At 43.5% G+C, this 13483-nt stretch overlaps 1 pseudogene; it reads right to left on the bottom strand.

Annotated features, from left to right (window-relative positions):
• Positions 1 to 7492: 7492 nt before the first annotated feature.
• On the bottom strand, positions 7493 to 8446 carry LOC146796965 (olfactory receptor 1f45-like; annotated as a pseudogene).
• Positions 8447 to 13483: the final 5037 nt, after the last annotated feature.

Here is a 13483-nt window from a genome sequence, read left to right as displayed (position 1 = left end):
AGGGCCCAGCCCAGCCTCGGACAGTCCCGGACTGTCACAGACTGTCCGCCCTTTGTCCGGGCTTCGTCCGGCGGCGTCCGTGCGCGTCCGCTGCGCGTCAGCGGCGAGGCGCTTTAAAGGCGCCTGGCAGGATGGCAAATTGCAACCAGGTGAGGGCGATGGCAGCAGGCCCCCTGGGAACTGTAGTCCTCCAAACGATCCTCGCGGCAAATCAGGCGAAGCGGCTCCCGCGACAGCGGGAGCGGCGAGGCGCTTTAAAGGCGCCTGGCAGGATGGCAAATTGCAACCAGGTGAGGGCGATGGCAGCAGGCCCCCTGGGAACTGTAGTCCTCCAAACGATCCTCGCGGCAAATCAGGCGAAGCGGCTCCCGTGACAGCGGGAGCGGCGAGGCGCTTTAAAGGCGCCTGGCAGGATGGCAAATTGCAACCAGGTGAGGGCGATGGCAGCAGGCCCCCTGGGAACTGTAGTCCTCCAAACGATCCTCGCGGCAAATCAGGCGAAGCGGCTCCCGCGACAGCGGGAGCGGCGAGGCGCTTTAAAGGCGCCTGGCAGGATGGCAAATTGCAACCAGGTGAGGGCGATGGCAGCAGGCCCCCTGGGAACTGTAGTCCTCCAAACGATCCTCGCGGCAAATCAGGGAGGGCAGAAGGGTGTGGCAGTAAAATGGACCATGGAGGACAGTAGGAAGGGGATAGGGGCATGGCATGTGGACAGGCAGGGTGGAGGTGGCAGGGACAGGTTACAGTCATCTGACAATGCTAGGCAGGTGGGAGGGGAGTGGCAGCTCAACAGAACACTCAGAGTAGATAGGAGTGGCAGGTCCATGGAACATAGTGGGCAAAAAGGATGGAGCAGGGGCATGCACAAAGACATCGGAGGGCAGGGGGAAGGAGAATAGGGGCAGCAAGCTAAGCACAGAGGCTAAGCAGGAGGTCAATGATGGGCCATAGAATTGGGCAATGGAGGGCAGGAGGAGTGGACTGGTACATCATGCTAAATGGAGGGCAGTGGCAGCACATCAGACCATGCATGGCAGGAGGGAGGAGGCTAGTCCATGGATTCAGACAACAGAGGATAGGGAGGAGGTGGATGGGGCAGCAAGCTAACTGTTCAGAGAAGGTGGGTATTAGGAACTTTATTGTTTTAAAATGTGATATTGTTTATTGTTTAGTTCTTGCTCAGCCTCTAGAGGGCCCTTTTTATTGATACATTCCATTCTCCTTTTCTTTCTTCTCTTTCCCTCTCTTCCTTTTTCCTTCTATCCTTTTCTTGCATGAGTATTTCACTGCTACGATGCAGGTATTATTAGGAAAATGACACTAATTGCCTCCTGGTTTTCTATGCCTGCCTCCATTTGTTTGGGGTCGCTTGTACTGACAAGGTTGCGATTCAATAAACAATAACTGAAAAAAAGAGAAAACCTTTCATAGGCCTATTTATTCTGACCCTTAAAATAGCTTGAAATAAAAGAGACATAGTGGCAAATGACAAGATACCAATACAGTACCATGAAAGTAAATGTAACCAAAATAAGATGTCCATAAAGATCAGTTTATGGATTGAAGTGGGTTAGTGGTAGGCAGTCTACACACATATGGAGTATGCTAGCACAAGTGGTAAGCAGACTGAATTTTTATCATACAGTGCACCAAAAGGCCACTTACTAGGACCGCTAGGGCATTTCTCAAGACATCTAGAATGCATGCTATATTAGTGCTGGACCTCTGATCAGAATGGCAGAGTTAGGGAAATCAAATACATTAAGAGGCCCATTAGGATGGCGGTCGGACGGAACCCTAGCGGTGCTAGGACCGGCTGTCAGTGGTGCGGCGGGCCCGTACCGGTGATTAGGATGCCACCGTACCATAGGTAGCTCCCATATGCACCCCCACCCCCAATATCCTGGGGGCCCTCAACGGACCCCCGGAAGAGAATTCTGCATGCCGTTGCCACCACGGAAAGGCATGTTTCCGCCCCCATGCTAATATGGATGGCGTTGTCTAGCAGACACAGCCACCATATTAAACCCTTTTCCGCCCAGACGACTTGTCGACCGGGCGGAAAAGCAGAGGACGGTCTTCCCATCTGCTGCGGTACCCCCCACCAGACTAATATGGCAGGGGGTAAATGGGTGGCGGGCGGGGAAGGATGTAGGTTTGATTGCCTCCGCCATGCAGGCGGTGGTGATCCACCCTACATCCTAATGGGCCTCATAGGGTCTAATTACAAGTAACTGCCTAGGGTAATTTCACACACCCCACGTTATCGATAATGAGGGTCCGTTTAACACTTGGGATTAAGAAATACCAGGGATTCCATGATATCCCATTAAAATTCCCTGAGAAATGAGGATATACTTTGGGAATCAAGAACTGCTCATTTCCCCATAATAGATAATATTCACATGGATCCTTCACATGGAGCTGTTGAATGCTTTGAGTGGTCAAATTCTATGGGTAAAGGTAAACAGATCCAACTGCTGTTTTTATAAATTATTGGCGAACTTACATGGAGACCCTACAATGTGAAGACCAAAGGAGTGTGCTCATCACTGAGAGTCACTAGCAAGCTCACTTGGACTTGTTGGTGTTTATGGGGCAATCTCTTCTGATTCTCTAGTGGAGATTTGCCATCTGGTACATTGCATCTTTACTCTCCTTGGCTGTGCACAGGCGTCCATGCAGAAACAAACAATTCCCCTTTTGGAACAGCAGAGTTCATCAACACATTCACAACTTTGTACAGTCAATCACCAGGACAAGGCACCAGAAATCATCCCCAAAGCAAACTCAATATGAAAAATTCAATATGTTTTTATTGTTAAAACTGATTAGTCATATGGGATCACATAAAAATTCATAGTGTACAGAACAAAAACAGTTAAAAAAATCTTTAAAAAATACACAATGTGGTAAATGTACATAAACAACAATACACATACAATAGTGCTCAACAAAGGGAGACTCGGTGAGAAAAACTTTTTGTTCTCTTATCTGCAAGAGTAGGTCGAGCTGCTGGGACCCGGAGACAGTCTATGACGCGCACGCGCTTAATTAAGGATTTCTACCATCGTGCTTTAATCTGTGAGGGAAGAAAAGAATCTCCCATACATTACGTCTTTATTCAAATGAACAAGAGGTTTTCGATCCACCAAATCCCCAAAGGATCTCTGTTTTCTCTTCAGATTAATTATTCATCAATGCCTATACCTGCAACTAATGAATACTATCACTAAAGACTATATCAGACTGTTGGGCCTATTGATCGTCATACGACCCCATTGAGTATTCTGGCTGAGGCACGAGGAGGAGGTTAAGATCCCTTCAGTAGCCTTTGTTCGAACACTTCGTATTTATAAGATTGTCTTTTGACTGCATGGGAGAATATTATAACTTGTCCTGAAGAAGGTGGTCGTTTATCTTCAGATTTCCACCGAAACTCGTTGACGTAATTATAGGAGGGAGAGTATAGATTGTTTTGACTCCTAGTTTCCGAATTACTCGAATGTTGACACAATCAACTAGGAAAATAGTGGATCATGATCATATGTCTCCCTACTCTTGCTGATAAGAGAACAAAAAGTTTTTCTCACCGAGTCTCCCTTTGTTGAGCACTATTGTATGTGTATTGTTGTTTATGTACATTTACCACATTGTGTATTTTTTAAAGATTTTTTTAACTGTTTTTATTCTGTACACTATGAATTTTTATGTGATCCCATATGACTAATCAGTTTTAACAATAAAAACATATTGAATTTTTCATATTGAGCTTGCTTTGGGGATGATTTCTGGTGCCTTGTCCTGGTGATTGACTGTACAAAGTTGTGAATGTGTTGATGAACTCTGCTGTTCCAAAAGGGGAATTGTTTCTTTGACTTTCGTCTGCTGGTGCTCCACCCCTTTTGTGGTACGGGGCCCCTCTCTTTGGTTTGTTATATTTATGTCCTTGCAGAAACATCAGCAGCAGAGCAGCCCAAAGAACAGTACTTGTCTCCATGTTCTGGAAGCACCACAAATGGATTCACCCATTTTATTCAAATTCTGTGAGATCTTCCTCAACTGTAATAAATCTCCATGTGATCTAGTATGTCAACGTTTGTACAGTTGGGCAGCAGCAACCTGCCAATCAGAGTCAGTTCACCATTTACAGCTTGAAACTCTAACCACCCAAATTTGAGAACGGTTTCTTTTCACAGAGTGGCTGCAGGGTAGGTCATCACTTGCCATCATCCCAGAATGAACTGTGGTGGCTACACTCTGGACATACCCTGAAATGTACAACATTCAGAGACCTGCTCTGACAGCTAACCTTGTGCATTGCTTTCAAACAGGTGTTGGAGACTGTTGCAGTTTGAGGGCAGTCTCTTCATAGTGTTGAAGCCGCTCAGGTAGGAGGTAAATTCTTTATTCTACCTTTGGATCAAAGATTATAGCCACAACCTGATAACTGGATGGAAGATGGAGCCCTAACAGGGATGACAAGCCTGTAATTGTAACCCAGCGTGAAATAAAGAGCATCCGTCCTATTTGAGTGGCTCCAGACTCTTATGTTAAAACCCTACTCCCAGCTGCAAAATAGACAAATCCCATTTGCCTTAGGAAATTGGGCTTCATATAGAAATGGTTCATCTACTGCACCTCAAAATACTATAAAGCTGTCACAAAATAAGTGAGGAGACTGAGTCTCAGGCCACACTAAAAGTGACCTTGCGGAGCACCAAATTAACACTTGGATGGATTCCTCAACCTGCTTCCAAAAAGGAAAACAAGCACTGGGAAAGCCAATAGGTATGGCCTTCATTGTTGAACTGGTGTATTGAATGCATGCATAAGCCACAAACAAAAAAGAAAGTTGGCTGCCAGATGAACACAATAAAAGTTTCAAATTTAAAAAAACATTCATTGATGTAGGCAGTTTACTAGGGATATTTAAAGAAAAATCCTTACAGTTTTACCATGTCTTTGCTTATTATTGTTAGTGAAGGAGATAAAACCAGGCAACCAAATTAAAGATTGCTACCAACCTACAGTGCTACTTACACCCTTTAAAACAGCAGCTTTAAGACCGAGGCAGAAAATAAAATGTCTCCAAACGGGACACCTTAATTATAGGCCAAATAAATAGCAGGAATTTAAAGTTAACATAAAAAAAATCAAGTTCAAAAAGACACACACTTTGAACCAGCTTTGTAAATGAAGAGAAAGGAAATATTTTTAAGGGATATGAAACATGTGCCCAGGATTTGTGCAGTCAACCAAAGTGAAAAGAGCCAAAAAGTACAGTGGGCAACTGAATGCTCCATGTAGGATGCTGTAAGTGGGTGGAAGCAAACGTTGAATTACAATATAACAGCCTAGTGGATGAAGCACACTGACCAACATTTCCTCACTCTTTGTATATTATGGACCTCATCACGATGTCGGTAGGAAAGCATTCCGACCGACTCCATGTCGGATTTGTTTCCCACCGACTCGGGTCCGGGGAGTCCGACCGACCGATTATGATTTTTCCGAATACCATTCGGTTGAACTCCCATTGACTTCAATAGGAGCCTGTGTTCCAACCAACAACACATGCTCCCATTGAAAGCAGGGGTGGTTGTGGAAAACCTTGCACGCTCTGGCAGGCACCCTTGGTGCCTGTCACACTGTGCATTGCTGTAAAGAGGTGTCCAATGGGAACCCCATGGGCCCCAACCGGAGGCCTCCGGGTGAAGGGGGTCCTGCTACGGGCCCTCAAAGTCACTGGCTGTCCGAATTTGACATCGTAATTTGTCGGTTGGAAACGCTTTTCATAGACCTATACAATTCGGCTCTGACCGACTCGGAGTCTTCCAATGGCAGTCAGAACCGAGTCTGTAAGAATGAATGGTTACCTTTCCATCGTAATCGGTCGGTCAGAAATGTTTCCGAGCCGGTCGGACAAATAAGTTCCGACACGGGTTTGGAAAATCAGTCCCTATGTGCTTGATGTGTTTTTAAAAAATCAATAGTCTAGTGAGATAGCTAAGGCTAGCCTAAAGGCCATACCTAAAATAAAGGGCAACTTCAGGACAAAGGAGAAACATGTCATGATACTACAGCTGTTCAGGACTTTTGACTTTACAACATATACTCATTATGTAAAGAATTCATTTAGTGCACAAGTATTAGTTTCGGTGTCCCCATTTCGTGTAATTCTGAGGTGGTGTTCAGAAGGCTGAGAGGGTAATAGAGTGTTGATAAAGGAACCCATTGTGTTCTGTGCCCTGACTGACGTGACTGAGCATCTGTGACTATGTGTCCTGCATGTATAAGTGTTTTATGGTATCACTATGAGTATGCAGCTGTACTGTTTGGGTCTCATGTCCGAGCAGGTTTCAAGGCTTGCACATCTTGGGCCATTGTACAATGGAGTCACAACCTAGTTGTATCATTTCTTTGTTTGCAATGAGCTGTGACCATTTGCAGAGCTTCTGTGACAGCTGTTTTTTTGTCTTAGGGTGTCTGAGTGGGTGTAGGAGAGTTCAAAAAGGTTATTGTTGAGGGAATATATAAGCTAGACATTTTGGAGATGAGAGATTGTCAATGATTGTCCTTGTACTTTATAAATAAAGGAATATCTGTTCTTGGTTTTGTTGTATGTAATAAAGGAAGGTGTGTAGCAGTCTGTATGTCCCCATTCTATGTAAGTCTGAGCTGATGTCTGAACCGCTAAGAGTAAAACATGTAATAGAATATTGGTGTGTGGAGTGGAGTGAAGTAGAGTGGAAACTAAGGGGCCGATTCACAGAACTAACTTAAGACAAAATCCTAAACTTACTACTTTTGGTATTCACAGAAGTTAGGATTTTGTCTTAAATTTGTCTTAAGACAAACTTAAGACAGACTTAAGACAGTCTTAAGACAGACTTAAGACAGTCTTAAGACAGACTTAAGACAAACTTAAGACAGACTTAAGACAAACTTAACTAGCAAACAATTACAATATTAGGTAGCTTTTTGCATCATAAGAGTATTGACTGATAGCAAGACAAATATTACTGCTGCATCTCCATTCAAGCAAACAGTAAGGAAACGCCTTCTAGTGAACCCAAAAAGAGCATGTCACACAACCTGTGCAAGCACCAGAGACAAAATGAAGCCTCTCATAAGGACTAAAAGTAAGCAACAAAAAAGCCTTTTGGGTGAGACAACACTCTAATTAGTCTACTTTCAGAAGTAAGTGAACCAATAACAACTATAAACCATTGACAAATGAAAGAGTTGTCATAATCACATGCAACATTGACTTACAGAAAAGAGAAAACATGTCAGGGAGAGAAAGTGAAATTGAGCTTGTGAGTCTTGCAGAGCTAATTCGTATTAGGAATTTTTAGTTGGAAAGAAAAATGATTGTGTATCAGCAAAAACCTTATTTTTTATTCAGAAACGAGTTTGAGTAGATTGGAATTAAGAGATTGATGAAGAATGTGGTTTGCAGTTAAATAATATCTACCCTACGTTTGGTTTATAAATCAGAAATAAAGAGAAAACTTTTAGAACTTGCAAAGAAGATGCATCTACACATTATCTTCAAAGCTTGTTTCATTTGTACATTTCCTAGGCTGTATATGAAAGGATTCAGCATGTGGACAATGGTGTACATCACAATTACTGATTTCTTCCTCTCAAGTGGGTAGCTGGAGCTAGGCTGGAATTCAGAGAATATAATGGTCCCATAGTACAAACTGACAACAATGAGTTGTGAAGAGCAGGTGCTGAAGGCTTAACTCCTCCCCTTGCTTGAGCAAATACTCAATACAGTTGCGATGATACGGATGTATCAGATCACTTTAGGGACAATGGAGACATAGGCTATGAATGTGCCCACAGTGAAAATCGGGATAGCAATGATAGTGTTTTCTGAGCAGGAGAGCTTCAGAAGTGCAAACACATCACAGAAGAAGCTCTGGATCAGGTTTGATGCACAAAATGACAGCATGACGACCATCATACTGTATAGGAAAGAATTCAGGAGACCACCTATCCAGGAACCTGCCACCAATACAGTGTACACATTCTTGCTCAATGCTGTAAAATAATGCCTACAGTTAACAACATATCGGTCATAGCCCATAGTTTCAAGTAGCAGATTTTCAATGGTCCCCATAAAAACAAAGACATACAACTGTGCAATGCAGCGTTAGTAGGAGATGGTCTTCCTCTGTGAGATAGTGCTGACCAGAAGCTGGAGCACTATTCCGGTCAATACGCAGATGTCCACTAGTGACAGGCTCCAGATGAAGTAATACATGGGGGTATGAAGCTTGGAATCAGTAGCAATGGCAGCCATGATGGCACTGTTGCTTACTAACCCAACAATGTAAGTTGTAAGGCACAGAGCAAAGAGTGCAGTCGGATGCTATGTATTGTCTGATAGGCCCTGGTAAATAAAGTAGATCACACTGGTCTGGTTCTCCATGTCCATTCTTTCCTCTCCAAACATCTGGGGCTAAAAATGTAAATAATATTTTAAGCAATAGAGTGATGGACATTCAGAATTGATAAGCTGTCAATATGTGAAACAAAAGAAATACTCTAACCTCAAAGCTGTAAAGCTTTTCAAATGCTTAGTTTAATTGTTTCAAAAACATGCATAAGGGAACTGTCACCCCTATAAATACTGTATCTTTTCTATTTTAAAATACAGCAAAGAAACCTTTAGGATTTTCTATTTATGTGGTCCTAAAAGTTACTTTGCTGTGTATAAAAATAGAACAGATACAGTATTAAGCCTGGGCGTAGTTTGCGTAGTCGCGCAGCGCGAAGCTTCGCGAAGATGTTCTTGCACTACGTGAGCTACGCGTAGCTTCGCAAACTTGTGTAGTTGCTTGGGGCGCCCGTTCGCGATGGCTTTTTCTTGTTCGGGAGTGTGGTGAGCGTGTTCGGGGAGCTGTTTGCATGCTCGGGGGATAATATCTCACGATCTTACCCATGCGGTCACCAATGGGCGCGGCCATCTTGTTTTTCAATTGTCCCGCCCTCTCGCGATGCCATATTTGCTGTTCCGGGTCGCGGATAGCGTGTTCGCGATGCGCATGTTGTGTTCGGGAGCGCATTTTACTTGTTCGCGACGATTATTGCATGTTCGCGAGAAATGTCGCGCGTACTTACCCACGTGGTCGCGAATGGGCGCAGCCATCTTGTTTTTCACTCTATGCTATGGTTCTGGGCCTACTTTTCTATCCTCCATTAATCTTTGTAATCCTTTGTATTTAAAACATTTTTTCTGCCTTTTTTTAGTTATCATATATCTCTCTCTTTCCCTAAGTTTATATTTTGCATTTTATTTCTACTTTTACTGTGTATTTTTAACTTTTATTACTTCTTTCTTTCTTCTTCCCCCTAACTTTTTTTTCCCCATTCTAAATTTTCTTTTCCGCCTCCCACCCACCCCAGAACTATGGCCAAAGGCACACCCAGTGCAAAGGGCACGGGACCTGCAGACAAGAGCCGCCTGCCTTGCGGCAGAATGCGTCCTGCAGGGGTGCAGGTCCGGGAACTTTTTGGGGAGGCGGAGGTGGCCGCCCTTGTTTTTTTCATTCAGCGCCACCTCCCCTTGACCTTGGCAGCAGGCGGCAGGCCCGGCTCCGGGTACGCTACCCAGGAGCGTCACCGTCGGTGGGCGAAGGTGCGCCGGGCAGTGTTCCGGTGCTCAGGGGTCCGGCGCACCCATAATCAGCTGGCCCACTGGTGGTCCGACATCCTGGACCGGGAGCAGGACCTGTTGGACCTGCTAGGTGTCGAAGACGTTGGGCTTGGTGAGTAACTTATTGTGTATAAATTAAATTTTTGACGAATAACAAGATTACTGCTGCGTGCTACGCGTGGCTGGTAAATTATGTTCCAAAAAGCAAAATCTTCTGTGATTGTATGACCCAGGTGCTCGGTGCTACTCTTACTTGTTTGAAACTTAGTTGGCACTAGCTTGTGCTGATTATGTAAGAGTTTATTTTAGAGAACTGAACTTAGGTAATGCGATTTGCTAGAGAGACTCTAGTCCTTCCATTGTCCTACTGTGAAATAGTGGTGGATGGATATTGGATACTAGGTTTAGTTAGTATAAGTTAATAATTGTTTTACGCGGTCTGCGTGACGCCTCCTCTGTCACTGACTGCTGCTTACCCCAGTCCTCCGTAGAACCTTTGTACTTTGTTTAGTGAGTGGTAGGCCTAGCATGGTCAATCAGTAGCAGAACTAGATCAGAATCATGCAACCAACTCACAATGTGTTGTATGTATGCACTCATTTATGCATGTGTCCTCCATCTCATCTATGCATTTGATGGCTAAAAAAAATAGAAATGCAGACTTAGTGAACAATTGGCACGTCTGGAATAGGTGGTCTAGGTCAGGTGGTACTTACTAGGCTTCATTAGTATTTGTAAACAGAATGATTATGTAACACTGGAGCGTTCATAAATAAGTAGACGATCCGTGAATCCAGGAAGCAGCCAGTAGTCGATCCATCTGATTAGATAGGTCAATTTTATTGCAGTTGTTGTTTCCTAAAATGTTTTTTGACTTATTTTTCCAAATGATTTATTATTATTTGTTTCACAGCACTCCTTAATGTTTGTCTCTTTCTTTATTATATTTTACATGATCATCATCAGCACCACCCAGGGGCAAGAAGAAGGGGTCGGAGTCGGTGGGAGAACCACAGGACCGCTCCTCTACCAAGGCTCCTGCTGCTGGCCCCAGTAAGTCCTCCAGTGCTTATATTAACAGTTATATTTCCCTAACTTTTACTGCATTTTTTTTTCCGAACTATAAATTATGGTTCCACTTTCTAATTCTATTTTTTACAAAAGCTTCTTTGACCTTGACTATCTGTTTCCAAATTCTGTTTATCCCTGCCTCTAACTAAGTTCCTTCTAACTGCCTTTGCTATGACTCTTTGTACTACTACTACTACTACTATTATTCTGTCTTTAGCGAAGATTGCACAGTTGCCCCCTCTTTATTGAAGGTTTTCTTTGGAATAATAAAACTCTGATTGACCAATAGCTCTAGCCACTGTGTCCTGTCCTTTGAGTTGTCCTCTTCTAGTCTTCTCAATGTTGAGGCTTTGACAATTCCCACAAACAAAATGCCCAAACAGATATTTGACAAGTATTTTGGATTGGATAGTACATGATACTACTACTGTTGTAGTGATTCTGCAGAGCCACATAGAGAACTATGCACAACAAAATAGGATGTAGCTGATGCGAGGTTGGACCTTACTGATCACACCTCAGTCCAAAGAACCCACGATCCCCTGATCGACTAGCTATAGTATCTCACATTAGGGTCCCACTCCCGACCCCTCCACAAAGAAGATACACAATGTTGATGATGACTGAGACAGACAACCCAGAAAGAACATAACACCATTTTGCTCACTCACTTGTGTAAGTCCACCCCACCACACCAAATACCACAGAGTATATGTGTAAGTTCAAAAGGTTTATTTGAAACAAGTAACAAGCTCTGTATGTCGTTATATGAAATTTAATTTACTACAGCCATCGTCAATAAGCCAGCAAAAAGCATAAGATTAAAGCAGTAAAAAATTACAAGTACATGACAACAAGAAAAAGACAAAAGATCTATTGAATTCTGGAAGACCCCTCACCGCAGAACGTAGAAATACTGGTTACATCATGCATCATAAGCTCTGTAAATCACTGGTTTGTAGAAGGGAATCTTCCGCCTATTATATGAGAAAAATGCTGCGCGTTAGCCGTTAGATAGTATACCGCTGAACGCAAGCATTTCGCATTCATGGCAAAAAGTGTAACATGTATGTGATGGCTAAGCAATATGGACTAACCAAACTCAATAACAAAGTGGCTTGCTTTTCGACCTTTTCACTTGTACGCAACCGTCATGTGGTCTCAAAGGCGTCTACTGCACATGTCAATAAGCTGCCAGGTATAATTAAATATGCGCAGAAAAAGAGTAGTAGTCGACATGAATGATGAATCTAAAAGGGTTACACATGGCTCAGGCTAACTTTCAAAAGAGTAGAGTAGGACTAAATGACCATAGGAACCACATCACTACTAGTGTCTGTCTACTGACTGTACTACTCTAGTGCTCATGTATGTTGTATTACCTTTTTTTTTCAATGTTCCAAGTGAACACTAATAAAATAGGGGGAGGTTTCCAGGCATCTAAAAATGTGTTATGTTTTTTTCTAGGCACACTATCAACCACCAGTGCCGGCAGGGCCAGCGGCAATGCGGCCATACCAGAGGGGGCGGGAGAACTGGCGGCACCTGCAGGAGCGACAGGGGGGGAGCCAGCAGCAGTGGCCAGCGGTGGTAAGTTATATTCATTACTTCTTGACATTACGACTAGATGGAAGTGTGTTCACTACTTCACTGTACTGTGCGACTTATTAAGTTGTAGTGAACATTATACAACGGTTGAAGAAGACACCCTTTACTTAGCATTAGCAGCGTGAGTTGAGTAACCAATGGCCTCTTCTATTTGACTCCAAAATCAGCTGTGAAGATTTTATGGAGAAGACAAACTCAGATCAGATGACCTTGATGGATGTGCTGAACAAAAGGGTGGAAGGACGGGCGAGATAAATAATATGACTGACTGGCTGAGAAGGATATGTTGGAAGCATGCATAGGTGGCTGATAGTAATCAGATCAGATGCATGGGTTGTTGAAGGATGGGTGGAAGGTGAAAGAGGATGCCTGCCTGGGTGGGAGACACAGTATGGGTGGATAGTACTAGATAGCAAGAATCAGCGGTGTTTGGTTCAAACTCAAAGCCAAGGCAAGCAAGGAAGGAGCGGAAGCATGGGTGGTTGTTGGTGAAACCAACTAAGGTTTGTTAAGAGATATATAAAAAAGAAGGATAGACGTTTACTTTAATGGATGTATGCCTGGATGTACTATCATCAATAGACAGCATAGGTGGAAACTGTCACTGGAGAGTCTTACTTTGAAGAAAATGTAAAAGAAACTGTGCCAGAGTAGCGGAGGGGAATATAAGTAGTATTTTCAGAATACAGTTGACTCGCAGTAGTTTGCAAGCACGTCTTATATATATAATTATATATTTTCAATCCGAAGCGCCTTCCTTCGACTCCAGGGACCACTCCCTACCTATGTTAATGTATTTTCGATTGGGTCAGCCAGCCTGCAAAGGGTGGACTATCTGTTGGTTACACAATCAATGAAAGCAAAGTACCCTATGCAGTAGTGGTTGGTGGTGGGAGTGCTGGCGGGCGGTGACATGGCGAGGGGCAGGGTGGGTGGCAAGTAAACTATGTATTATGGCCAAATACAGGCAAGTCAACATAAAAATAAATAAAATTATTTTCATTGTGCGCACTGCACCGCCGGATGCGATGCAGTGCGTGCAACAATTTTTTTATATGTATTGTTTAATTACCTGTGATTGTCCGTAATCCATAGTTTACTACCCCCACCCTGCACCTTCCCACGTCACCA

Source organism: Triturus cristatus, chromosome 10 (assembly GCF_964204655.1).
Source record: "Triturus cristatus chromosome 10, aTriCri1.1, whole genome shotgun sequence".
Taxonomy (NCBI): domain Eukaryota; kingdom Metazoa; phylum Chordata; class Amphibia; order Caudata; family Salamandridae; genus Triturus; species Triturus cristatus.
Note: the sequence above shows the minus strand (reverse complement) of the source record. Positions and strands in the feature narration are given on the sequence as shown.